Consider the following 11,413-nt stretch of genomic DNA (forward strand, 5'->3'; position numbering starts at 1 on the left):
CCTTTCCCGCCTTTCGGAGAACAGGCTCCAGAAGGCTTCCATTCTCCCAGTCCCTCTTTTCCTCCGCGTTTTGAAAGGAAAGAAGAGACATCGCGGGAGGTGCTGGGAGTTGTGGTCCCGACCCAACTCCCTCCTCTTTCGCTGTCGGTATGCTGTCGCAGGCGCAAGGAAGGCCGGGATTGTAGTTTCCCTGGCTTCACCTCCATACCCTCCTTCTCCGGCTTCGCGCGCCTCTCCTCCAGCTGCCGTCTCCCAACCAATCGGCTGCGCTCTCTGCTACGTGTGGCGTCACACGTAGAGGCCAAGATGGCGTCGGTAGCTGGAGCTGGGGCTTTGCCGCGACCTTTACTCTAGGCGAGGTTAGGGACGGTAGGAAAGCAGCTTTGTCCCTGAAGCGCTGTTGAGGATTAGGATCGGATTCCTCAGAGTCATGGGAGCAATTGTCAGCGGCCTCCACAGCCCCCACCAGACGCGAGTCAAGGAGAGAGAATCCACGCTACGAGAACCGACATAGCGGACGTTGCGATTGCCAGAGCCCAGGCTGGCGGTTGCCGAGTTGCCAGTGGAGAAGTGGAACCCGAGCGTTCTTCACTTCGGGTCTCTCTCCACGTGTGAAGTGGGAATGATAGTGATATCTCGTGCTTTAGCTGTCAAAGGCAAGAAGGAGAAGGTATTTGTTAGAGGCCCTACGACGTGGTAGGTTCATCCTTCAGCCTTTGTTCTTATTTAATCACAGAACAATTGTGGGACGAAGGTATTGTTGCCCCTATTACACGTATGAGAAAGGGGGCCCAGTGTGTAGTTACTCGCGGCCATAAAACCGAAACCAGTGCTTGGTATTGTTGAAGAGTCAATCAAGTGTTGTGATTGCCCTTCCTCCTAAATTGTGTACTTTTGGAAATCTCGGAGCTGGTAAAAATGCCCAAGTCAAAGGGGGTTTTTAATATGCTTTCTGGTATTGACAAAGTTTTCTTGTAAAATGGGGTTGATACCACCCTATGGGGATATTGTGATACACAACGTAGGGAAGAGTTATTTGTGGATTGCGAACCTTTGTGCAAACGTGTGAGACTGGTCATATCCTTGAATGGAGCAGTAGATTAGGAAGAGAAAATAAATAACAGCATTTAAGTTTCTTACTACTGTTTACTCATTAGCTAAAAACACTCTGTAAGGTCCCAGAAAATTGTTATTGTTGAAACCCAAGCCTGCCCCTCCAGAAAGTCATGAAGTGGGACAGATAACCTCCAGGCCCTCTTCTCCCTCCCTTATCTTGTAATGCGTTCTCTTCCATCTATTTCCCAGTAAATTTAGGTGCCACCTGTTTTCAGGTCAATGACTTAACTTTTGGAAAGATGGTAAAAGAAACTTTAAAATATTTTGTTGTTTAACATACTTTCTTTGGTTTGAGCCTTATAGTATCTGAGGTAGATATAGTTTAGATCTTCCCTACCTCCCCCCCCCCCCCGACACACACACACACACTATGAATGAGGAAAACACAGAAATTGGAGAACTCACCCAATTTCACAAAGCTAGGAATTGAAGGGAGCTAGGCTTTTTAACCCCAGGTCTTCTGACTTCCAAGTGTCTTCTATACAATAAGTGTCAAGGTGACAGGTAATGGAGTGGAAATGGAAAGCCAAGCTGCTTATAAAACTGGCACTGACCACAATAAGTAGCATATAAGTCAAGAATTCTAGCTTACTCCTATGCTTACTTAATGTTAAGTATTGCTGTAAGCGTCTCACATACTAATTCATTTAGGCCTTAAAATTTTATGAGGTAGAAACTAATATGTCTAATTACAAATGAGAAAACTGAGGCAGAGAAAGGAGGTTAAATAGCTTGCCTAGAGTCACACATGATAAATAAATGGTAAAGCCAGGACTTAAACATAAGCAGCTTGGCTCCAGTGTATGCTCTAGACTAGTGGTTCTCAAACTTTCATGTTCAGTAGGAACCCCTGAGGATCTTGTTAAAATGCAAATTTTCCTTGAGTGTTTCTGGATAGGTTCTAGGATTCTATATTTCTAACAAACTCTCAATCCCCCACACATCCTCCCTTTCTTCCTAACTGTATTTGTATTTTGTGACCAGAATCTGCCTTCCCCGTACTGCCTCTGATTGCTCCATATTCCCGAATATTCCCAATATTAAATTCTCTTCCTTAAGGGTCAGAGTCCTACTTCACCCTCAAGAAGCTTATCCTGCCCCTGACTTTTCCTTCTAAGACAGGCATTCCTGCCTCTGCTTCTACACATTGTATTACAAAATTCAGAACATTTGATTTATGGTCATTTGTTTGAAAATCTTTCTGACTAGACAATGGGCTCTTCAAGGAGAGATCTTTGCACTCTAGTACCTAGCACATAAAAATAATAGCTAATACTTATCCAGGGCTTTCTCTGTTCCAGATACTGTTTTATACATTAACTTGTTTAGTCTCCACAAAACCCTTTTGAGAATACTATTACCATTTTACGGATGAAGAAACTGAGGCACAGAGACATTAAGTAGTTTCCCCAAGACAACACACTAGGTAGTAGCAGAGCCATGATTTCAAGTTAAGGCACTTTGCACTTTGAGTCCACGAAATGTGTGATAAATAAAATGAGAGCCATCCTCCAATTCCACAAAAGAAAAACCAAGACTTATTGTCCTACTAGACATAACTACCTCTAGTCTGGGGAGATGTATTGGAGTACAATATCTGTCTCAAACTTTATTCCACTATTGACCAAGCAGGTTTCTTGAAACAAACTTCTTCAAGGGGCCTACCATCCACCATTCAAATTTTGTAGTGCTATATTGGAGAAGGTGGATTTCACCATTATCATCAAAATAATCTATCAGAAGATCAGAAGTGCTTTGAACAGCTCAGAAAGGAGGTGAAAGATCTGGACACTGCCTCGTCAACTGACAACTCCTGTCCCTCATTGTCCATTAAACGCTGTAGTCTCTACTTCCTAAATAGCTGGCCCCATTGTTTTAGTGGGATGATGGTGAGGCCTCATCACCTGTGTGGAGTGGACTTTTTCCCAGCCCTGTTCTTCCAAAAGCACCTCTCCACACTCCTTGCCTAGTATGTCTATCATACTGCCACTGCTGTCAGGGTGAGCTTACAAAAATTCAAAGCTCACCGTGTCAGTCGCCGGTATAAGACTTTGCAGTGGTTCCCAGTTGCCAATAAAGTAGTAAAGTTCCAGCTTTTTTACAAGCAAACCCATGCCAATGCAAAGAAATTTCCTTGCATACCTAATATTTTCCTAGAGCACTGCCATCACTTGTTTATCTTGCCAAAAATCTGATATTGTCCTAAAGTTAACGGTTTCTCTTGAAGCCCTTGCAAATGGAGTTCTTCCTTCTATCCCCATCTTCAATATCTTGAACCAGAAGGAAAGGATGGTATTCTCCTCACCTTGTAACTACCAACTTCCAGACTGGCTACCCTTGCAGTGAGGCTTTCAAACCCTGCAAACTCCATTCAACTGTCATTCCATCTCTCTAGGGATGATGGGATTTTTTTTTAGGGAGAAGCTTTTTAAGTCTGCTATCATCAGCTTGTGTTGCCCTGTTGTCCCTTCTGCCCTTGTCCTCACCAGAAAGATTTTAAAAACCTTCCCCCAGCACTGCCATTCAACCACCCATTTCTTTGATCCTGTGCTTTGTTCTCCAGAACTATTCCACCTCTGAAATCAGTAACTAAGGTAATTCCACCTTCTAAACAAGACCTTCTTTTATTCCAGAGTTTTTTTTACTCCTTTACCCTCACCAAACCTGTTCTTCAACTTCAGTGAAATCTACAGTTTACAGTCTATCAGTTCCAGGTTTGTTCCCTCCTCTAGCTCTATTTTCTTCTCTTTCTACGCAGGGCCCTGTGATCATTCAAACTCTGTCTCATTGGCACTTCCACGTTCATTCAGCTGTCTGTCATTCCACATAGACCCTAAAACAGCCCTCTACCTTGGATCAGTTTCTCCCCTATAATCCTCCCCATGTTGATGTAGCTATTAGTTAACTATTGGTACATAAGAAATTATCCCAAACCTTGGCTTTAAAACAAAATAAGGTTTTGGTGGTTGTGGTTGTTGTTGTTTTAATTTCATACAGGTGTTGCAGTTTCTGTGGGAATCAAGTTAGCTGATTCTGGCTTGGAATCTCTAAGAGGTTGCATTCATGATGTCAGCTAGGACAGCTATCATCTGAAGACTGGGGCTAAAGGATCAGCTTCCTAGGTACAGTAAAAACGTGGTTTGCGAGCATAATTCATTCCAGAAATGTGCTTCTAATCCAAAGCACTTGTATATCTAAGCAAATTTCCCCCATAAGAAATAATGGAAACTCGGATGATTCGTTCTATAACCGAAAAATATCCATATAAAAATGATTACAATACTGTTATATAAAACGAAATAATAAAGAAAAATAAAAACCTGCACTTACCTTTGAAAACCTTTGTGGCTGGTGTCAGGGAGACGAGAGAGGAGGATTATTGTGTAGGACGACTTTCAGTATCACTGGCAGAATCACTGCTATGTCTTGGCTCAATGGAATCTTTTTCTGCCTGGGGGCCATTGTATACACTCACCTGGATGTTGATTACAGTAAAATATTAATAAACTCTTGTCATATAATGTAATTGGCAATAAGGCAGCAGAGGAAAGGGTCTATATCTGCAGGCAGCCTGACCTAGAATGAAGCGAAGCATTCTTAAGCTTACTCGTGTACAGAAAGGCAAAGGACTGTCCATAGGTGCTTTGAAGTGACAAAAAATACACCAGTACCAGTTGTGGGCACCTTCCAACCTTCTGAAAAATCACTGATTTCTGCCAAACACCATGACCTGAGACTGAGCATCCAAGCATGGGAGATGATAACCCACAATCCTGCAGAGAGAGAGAGAGAGAGAGAAGAATCATTGCCTCAGTTGTGATCATGTGATGCATGTGACATTCAGTGTCATGTACTACTCATATTGCAAGACATCACTTGTTTATCAACTTAAAATTTATTAGAAATGTTTGCTCATCTTGCAGAACACTTGCAGAACAATTTACAATCCAAGGTTTTACTGTAGCTTGTTCACATGGTTGGCAAGTTAGTGAGGGAAGAGGTCTGTTTCTTACTCTGTGGACCTCCCTATAAGGCTGCTTGAGCATCCTTACAACATAAGTGATGGGAGAGAGCAGTGTGGAAGCTGTAAAGTTGCAGTGTGCCTATCTGTTCGTGTGTGTGTGTGTGTGTACAAAATCAGGTTTTAGGAATTTATACAAAGCAGCAAATCTAGGACAACTTGACGGAAGTAAGTTGAAATAATATTAGGTAGCATTTATTGAAATTTCATTATAAAAAGCACCTGTGTGCATTATCTTGTTTAAACTTCACAACATTCCCATGGTATAGTAATTGTCCATTTCATAGCTGAGGAAACCAGGGCCTAGAGAGAAAAATAATTTGTGCAATGTCCAATATCACAAGACTCTTCCCAGGAACACACAGATATTACAGAGTTCTGGTTATTTGTGGTTGCATAACAAAGCATTGCTATAGCTTATACAATTTATTTTTGCTCACAGATCTTCAAATTGGTAGGGCTTAAGAACACAGTTCATCTCTACTCCTCTGGAGTCCACTGGGACAGCTTGATGGCTAAAATCTGGAATCATCTGAGGTCTCATTCATTCATATGACCAGCAATTGATGTTGCCTGGAATCTTTGCTGGGATTATCAGCAGAAACATCAGTGTGTGGCATCTCCATGTGGCCTATGCTTCCTTACAACATGTGGCCAGATTCCAAGGCAAGTGACTAGAGAGAAAAGAGACAAAAGAAAACTGGAAGTTTTTGTCATCAAACTATGGGAGCCATGCCATTATTTCTGCAATACTCTTGATTGGAACAGTCAAGCCCACCCAGGTTCAAGGGGAACCTAACAGAAGAGTGGTAGAGTTCTGAAAGAACACATGGGACCAGAAATACTGCTGTGGTCATTTTTGAAAAACATCATCTGCTGTAGTCAGTCCTAGTCACAATTCATATCTCTCTCACATGGCAAAACATATTCATTCCTTCCTCCCCAAACCCCCAGTCTCTTCCCATTGTGATAGCAGAATCAGTCTGCCAAGAGGCTAAGAGGCTGCAGTCAAACTGTGAGATTCCATTTATAGAAAGTTCAAAAGCAGCAAAAGTAATCTATAGTGCTAGAAGTCTGGATAGTAAATAACTTTAGAGAAGCAACTACTTGGAGCAGGTAGGAACCGTGGAACTATGAATGTTCTAGATCTTGATCTGGGTAGGGGTTACATGAATAGATAGGCCTAAGTAAAAGCTTATCAAGCTATACTTGTAAGAATGTATCTTTTATGTAGTTTATACCTCAATAAAAAGTAAAAAGGTGCTGTAATGGTGGATACACATCATTACACATTTGTCAAAACCCATAGAATGTACACCACCAGGGGTGAACACTTACGTAACCTTTAGACATTAGGTGATAATGACACATCAGTGTAGGTTCATCACTTGTAACAAATGTACTACTCTGGTGTGGGATGTTGATAGATCATATATGAGAGGCATGGGGCTGGGTAGGACTGGAGGTATGTGGGAACTTTTTATACAGTTTGAACCTAAAAGTGCTCTAAAAATAAAATTTATTACTTAAAAAATGCCAGTAAAAAGGATTTTTTAAAATCCTATTTGTACCAGTTAGGAATGTGTGGGTGTGTGGGCATGGATGGATGGATGGATGAATGAAATGGTTTAAGGAATAATGAAAATTTGGGGTTCACTTTAAGTCCTAGAGTAGTTCTGGCTACAGGCATTACTGAATCTAGAATATCTCTCCATCCCTCAGCTGTTTTCTACTGTGTTGGCTTCGTTCTCATGTTCTGTGTGTTGGCTCCCAGCAGTTCCAGGCTTATATCATCCTTCCTGCTTATAGCCCCAGCAGAAAAGAGGCACATGCTATCTCTTCCGACGATCTTATTTTTTTTGTTTTGTTTTGTTTTTAAAATTTTTTTTTTCAACGTTTTTTATTTATTTTTGGGACAGAGAGAGACAGAGCATGAACGGGGGAGGGGCAGAGAGAGAGGGAGACACAGAATCGGAAACAGGCTCCAGGCTCCGAGCCGTCAGCCCAGAGCCTGACGCGGGGCTCGAACTCACGGACCGCGAGATCGTGACCTGGCTGAAGTCGGACGCTTAACCGACTGCGCCACCCAGGCGCCCCTCTTCCGACGATCTTATTAAAAGTCTCACCCTGTTGCTGTTGTCTCCATCTGGGGCATGTGCCCATCCCTAAACTGTGGCCAGGAGAATGTAATGCCCTGATTTGCCTTATCCACATGTTACTCTCCGGAAAGGAGGAAGCTGAGTGGTAAAGTCAATTATTCCAAAGTACATGGAGTGGGGGTGGGGGTGAGCTTGGCTTCCCTTAGGAAAATTAGGGTACTGTTGTCAGAGGTCAGTGAAAGAATGTTACACAGCAAAATCAGATGCTTACTAAAATAAGCCAGGGCACTGTGTGAGTCATAAAAATGTTCATACCCTTTGATACAGGATTCCCATTTGTGGGAATAATCTAAAATATGAGAAAAGTTATATTTACAGAAATTTTAATTTCAATGCTATCAAAAAATTGACAACCTAATCATCTTACAATAGAAAAGTATTTACATACCCCACATATCTACACAGACTAAATGTAATTTAAAATGAAAATTACAGGGGCACCTGACTGGATCAGTTGGTAAAGCGTGTGACTCTAAATCTCAGGGTTGTGAGTTCGAGCCCCATGTTGGGTGTAGAGATCACTTAATAAATAAAACTTTTTAAAAAATGAAAATTCCGGGGCGCCTGGGTGGTTCAGTCGGTTGGGCATCCGACTTCGGCTCAGGTCACGATCTCGCGGTCTGTGAGTTTGAGCCCCGCGTCGGGCTCTGAGCTGATGGCTCAGAGCCTGGAGCCTGCTTCTGACTCTGTGTCTCCCTCTCTGTCTCTGCCCCTCCCGCATTCATACTCTGTCTCTCTCTGTCTCAAAAATAAATAAACGTTAAAAAAAAAAAATTTAAAAAAAATAAAAAATGAAAATTCCGAGTAGTTAACATTAAGGAATATGTTTATGATAAGTGGAAAAATCACATACATATGTGTATATACATACCTTTATGTAAAAGGACGTATATAAATATGAAAAAAATTGGAAGAAAACATGCCAAAACAGTAACTTACTAGAGTAGTTCTACCCCTAGAGTGGTAGAACTATGGATGATTTTTTTTCCTTTATTTTTCAAGTTTCCTTTTTGGTATTTATATTATTGTTATGATTTATTAATGCACTTTGTAAAACTTAGTATCTTAAGAATAGTCCCTTCTCCTAAGTACTATGGAGTAAAACCAAATAAACTTTTACATCAGTTGATTAATGATTCTGGTAAAGGTCATAAAACATTAGAGTTAGAAGAAATCTCAGAGGTATTCAGTTTAATCTCCCATTTTACAGCAGAGGTATCTGAGACCCAGAGAGTCAAAGTAACTTACACAAAGTCGCACAGGAACCAAGGGCAGGTCTCACAATTTTCAGGCTAACATTTCCTATACTGATTGAACCAATCAATTAAGATTTGGATTTTTGGGGTACCTGGGTGGCTCAGTTGGTTGAGCGTCTGACTGTTTGGCTCAGGTCACAATCCCAGGGTTGTGGGATCAAGCCCCGCATTGGGCTCTGCGCTGAGCATGGAACATTCTTAAAATTCTCTCTCTCAGGGCGCCTGGGTGGCTCAGTTGGTTAAGCGGCCGACTTTGGCTCAGGTCATGATCTCGCGGTCCGTGAGTTCAAGCCCCGTGTCGGGCTCTGTGCTGACAGCTCAGAGCCTGGAGCCTGTTTCAGATTCTGTGTCTCCCTCTCTCTGACCCTCCCCCGTTCATGCTTTGTCTCTCTCTGTCTCAAAAATAAATAAACGTTAAAAAAAATAAAAATAAAAAAAAATTCTCTCTCTCTCCCCCCCTTCCCCCCTCCCCTCTCCCCTGTTCTCTCCCTCTGTCTCTCTCTCTCTCTCTAAAAATTGAAAAATAAAAAGATTTGGATTTTTGCCTGCTTTCCTGAAAACACATCCTCAAGTTCAAGTTGATATGCAGCCTTTCATTACTAATTCAAATTAAAGCAGCTATTGTCACTTGCTGGGAAAGTGATATTTTTAAAAGGATATTAAAAACTAATATTATGGCCCTTTAGTTCCTTGCCTTGCACATGCTTGTGTATCTTTTTTTTGTAAGCAACTTAGTCAGTAAATACCGAGGATGCCCAGATCTGGCTAAATTAAATGGACCAGTGTATGGTCTACTTCTTTTGGGTGTCAGCCTCCTCATTTATTCTTTGAATGAGTGTTGGGCCCCATGCCGGGCTTTGGGATAAGAAGATGCATAAGGTTCCACCATTATCCTCCTGGAGCTCACAGTTGAGTGGGGAGGTTAGACACATGCAGATAGCTCTATATACCATAGGGGAACATGATAACACACGATATTCATAAAGGTGTTTAAGAAGATGCTATGGATCAAGGAGAAAAAATGTTGTCATCACAGAAGGGTTCATAGCAGAGGTAGCATTTGGGCTGGCCTCTTGAGTGAACAGGCATTACCAGGCGGAGAAGTGGGGCAGGAGTATCAAGGGTATCACAGCAGAGGCAATAAGCAAAGCTTGGAAGTATAAAGGGGCACATAGAGTGGCCTCAAGGAGTGAAATGAGGGATGTTAGACTCTTAGTGGTGCTCAACTAGAAGTGCTTGTTGGACTAACTTAGCTCTATCAAATTTCAGAAGATTATAATGTATACCTTTGGCTAAAAACCTTAGATGTCTGCTGAGATCTTACATATACCCTCAAAGTTTTGGGGTCTGTGGTTGCCACAGTACCTCATGAGAGAGCACCAGACCTAATGACACAAGTTGTTGCCATTTAATCCACGTTGGAACCCAAGTGGCAAAAATACTGTCTGTGCTCTGTATGATTTGACACTGATTGATGACTTGATCATTAGAAAACCAAAGGGAATTGCAAATGAAAATAGAAATAAAGACATAATCTCACATACTGAGTTTTCCCTAGTTCATTTTTGGGGAAAAAAAGTCTTAAGGTTCACCCAAATGCTAAGGCACCTCAGGTGAGGAGCTGATGATAATCAGTAATTATCCAAGGTGAGATCCAAGATATTTCATAAAGATGGAAATAATAACCCTGTCGGAAATGGAAATCAACTATCATGGGGGAGGGGGCTATAAATCCAAACATAATATTCAACTTGTCTTCACCTCAGAGAGTTTCCAGCTGTTTATGACGTTTTGCTGTGATTCGCCAGAGATGAGATGCATTTTTTAAAACTCTGCTCCAGCCAGCTGAACGAAAGGCTTGGGAGCCACATTCTCTTCCAAGAAGTGTTGAGCACTTGTGAAGTCTGCAGAGAAATGGTAGAAGGTGTATGCTTTCTTGTCAGTTCCAATGAAGATTTTTTCCTTGTAAACCTAGGATTAATCATTATTTTCTAAGAGAACTAGAGAAGACCAGGTCTCTCTTGGATTGAAAGGGTACTTGCTGCGATGCTATGAGCTTTAAATTTATCACGTCAAGGCCAGCGGTTCAAATCCAAGCCTTGCTAAAGGCAGAGGTAATAAACGAACGCATGCTTACTGAGAGCCTGGGGAATGTATTTGTTGAGAAACGATTGTGGGAAGGAAATGGTCCAAATGATGCTTGTGTGAGTATGTGCCCGTGCGCACACACACACACACACACACACACACACACACCCTGAACTGAAGTGTAGAAGGCAGTCTGTGGTGAAAGCACTTAATCTCACCAGACTGATTGGAGACTTCTTGAGAGCAAGGACAGAGGTTGATTTCTGAATTCCCAGCACTGTTGACTAAATTACTGAATGACATGTTGAACCTGAGAAGACACTGGTGTGGCCATGTGGCAGTGTCTTCCCACAGTCACTCCAGATTGCCTAAGCTTCCCCAGACAAACCTTGCACCTTCATGTCCTGCCCTGGGGCTGTTCTCCTCCCATTCTTCCTCTGTCCGGAATGCTTTTATGCCATCTCTTCTTCCACACCCCAGCTTTTTGAAGCTTATTAAAACTGTCATTCGTTACAGTCCATCTTAAATGTCTTTCAAAAATAATTTTCCACACACAGATGGGAGCAGGGAATGTTCCTGGATGTTAAAAAGATCTGGGTTTGAATCCCAAGTCTACCTCTTTCAAGTTCTTGAACAAGTTACCTGTTTCCTCTAGATGGGTTTGGGGAAAGGTTAATGTGATAACATAAGTACAGGGCCTAGCTCAGTGACCAGCACTGGATAGACGGTGACTGAGTGTTAGCTCTTTCCATTCATCCACCTTCCTCCGTGAA

General features: G+C 42.0%; 1 long non-coding RNA gene across 1 annotated transcript; it reads left to right on the forward strand.

Annotated features, from left to right (window-relative positions):
• Positions 1-92: 92 nt before the first annotated feature.
• LOC131487239 (uncharacterized) lies at positions 93-6,406 on the forward strand. The gene is made up of 2 exons (XR_009249676.1): positions 93-696; positions 5,580-6,406. It is a non-coding gene; the product is annotated as an uncharacterized LOC131487239 (long non-coding RNA).
• The last annotated feature ends 5,007 nt before the right edge of the window (positions 6,407-11,413 follow it).

The sequence above is a fragment of the Neofelis nebulosa genome, chromosome 10 (genome assembly GCF_028018385.1).
Source record: "Neofelis nebulosa isolate mNeoNeb1 chromosome 10, mNeoNeb1.pri, whole genome shotgun sequence".
Classification (NCBI taxonomy): domain Eukaryota; kingdom Metazoa; phylum Chordata; class Mammalia; order Carnivora; family Felidae; genus Neofelis; species Neofelis nebulosa.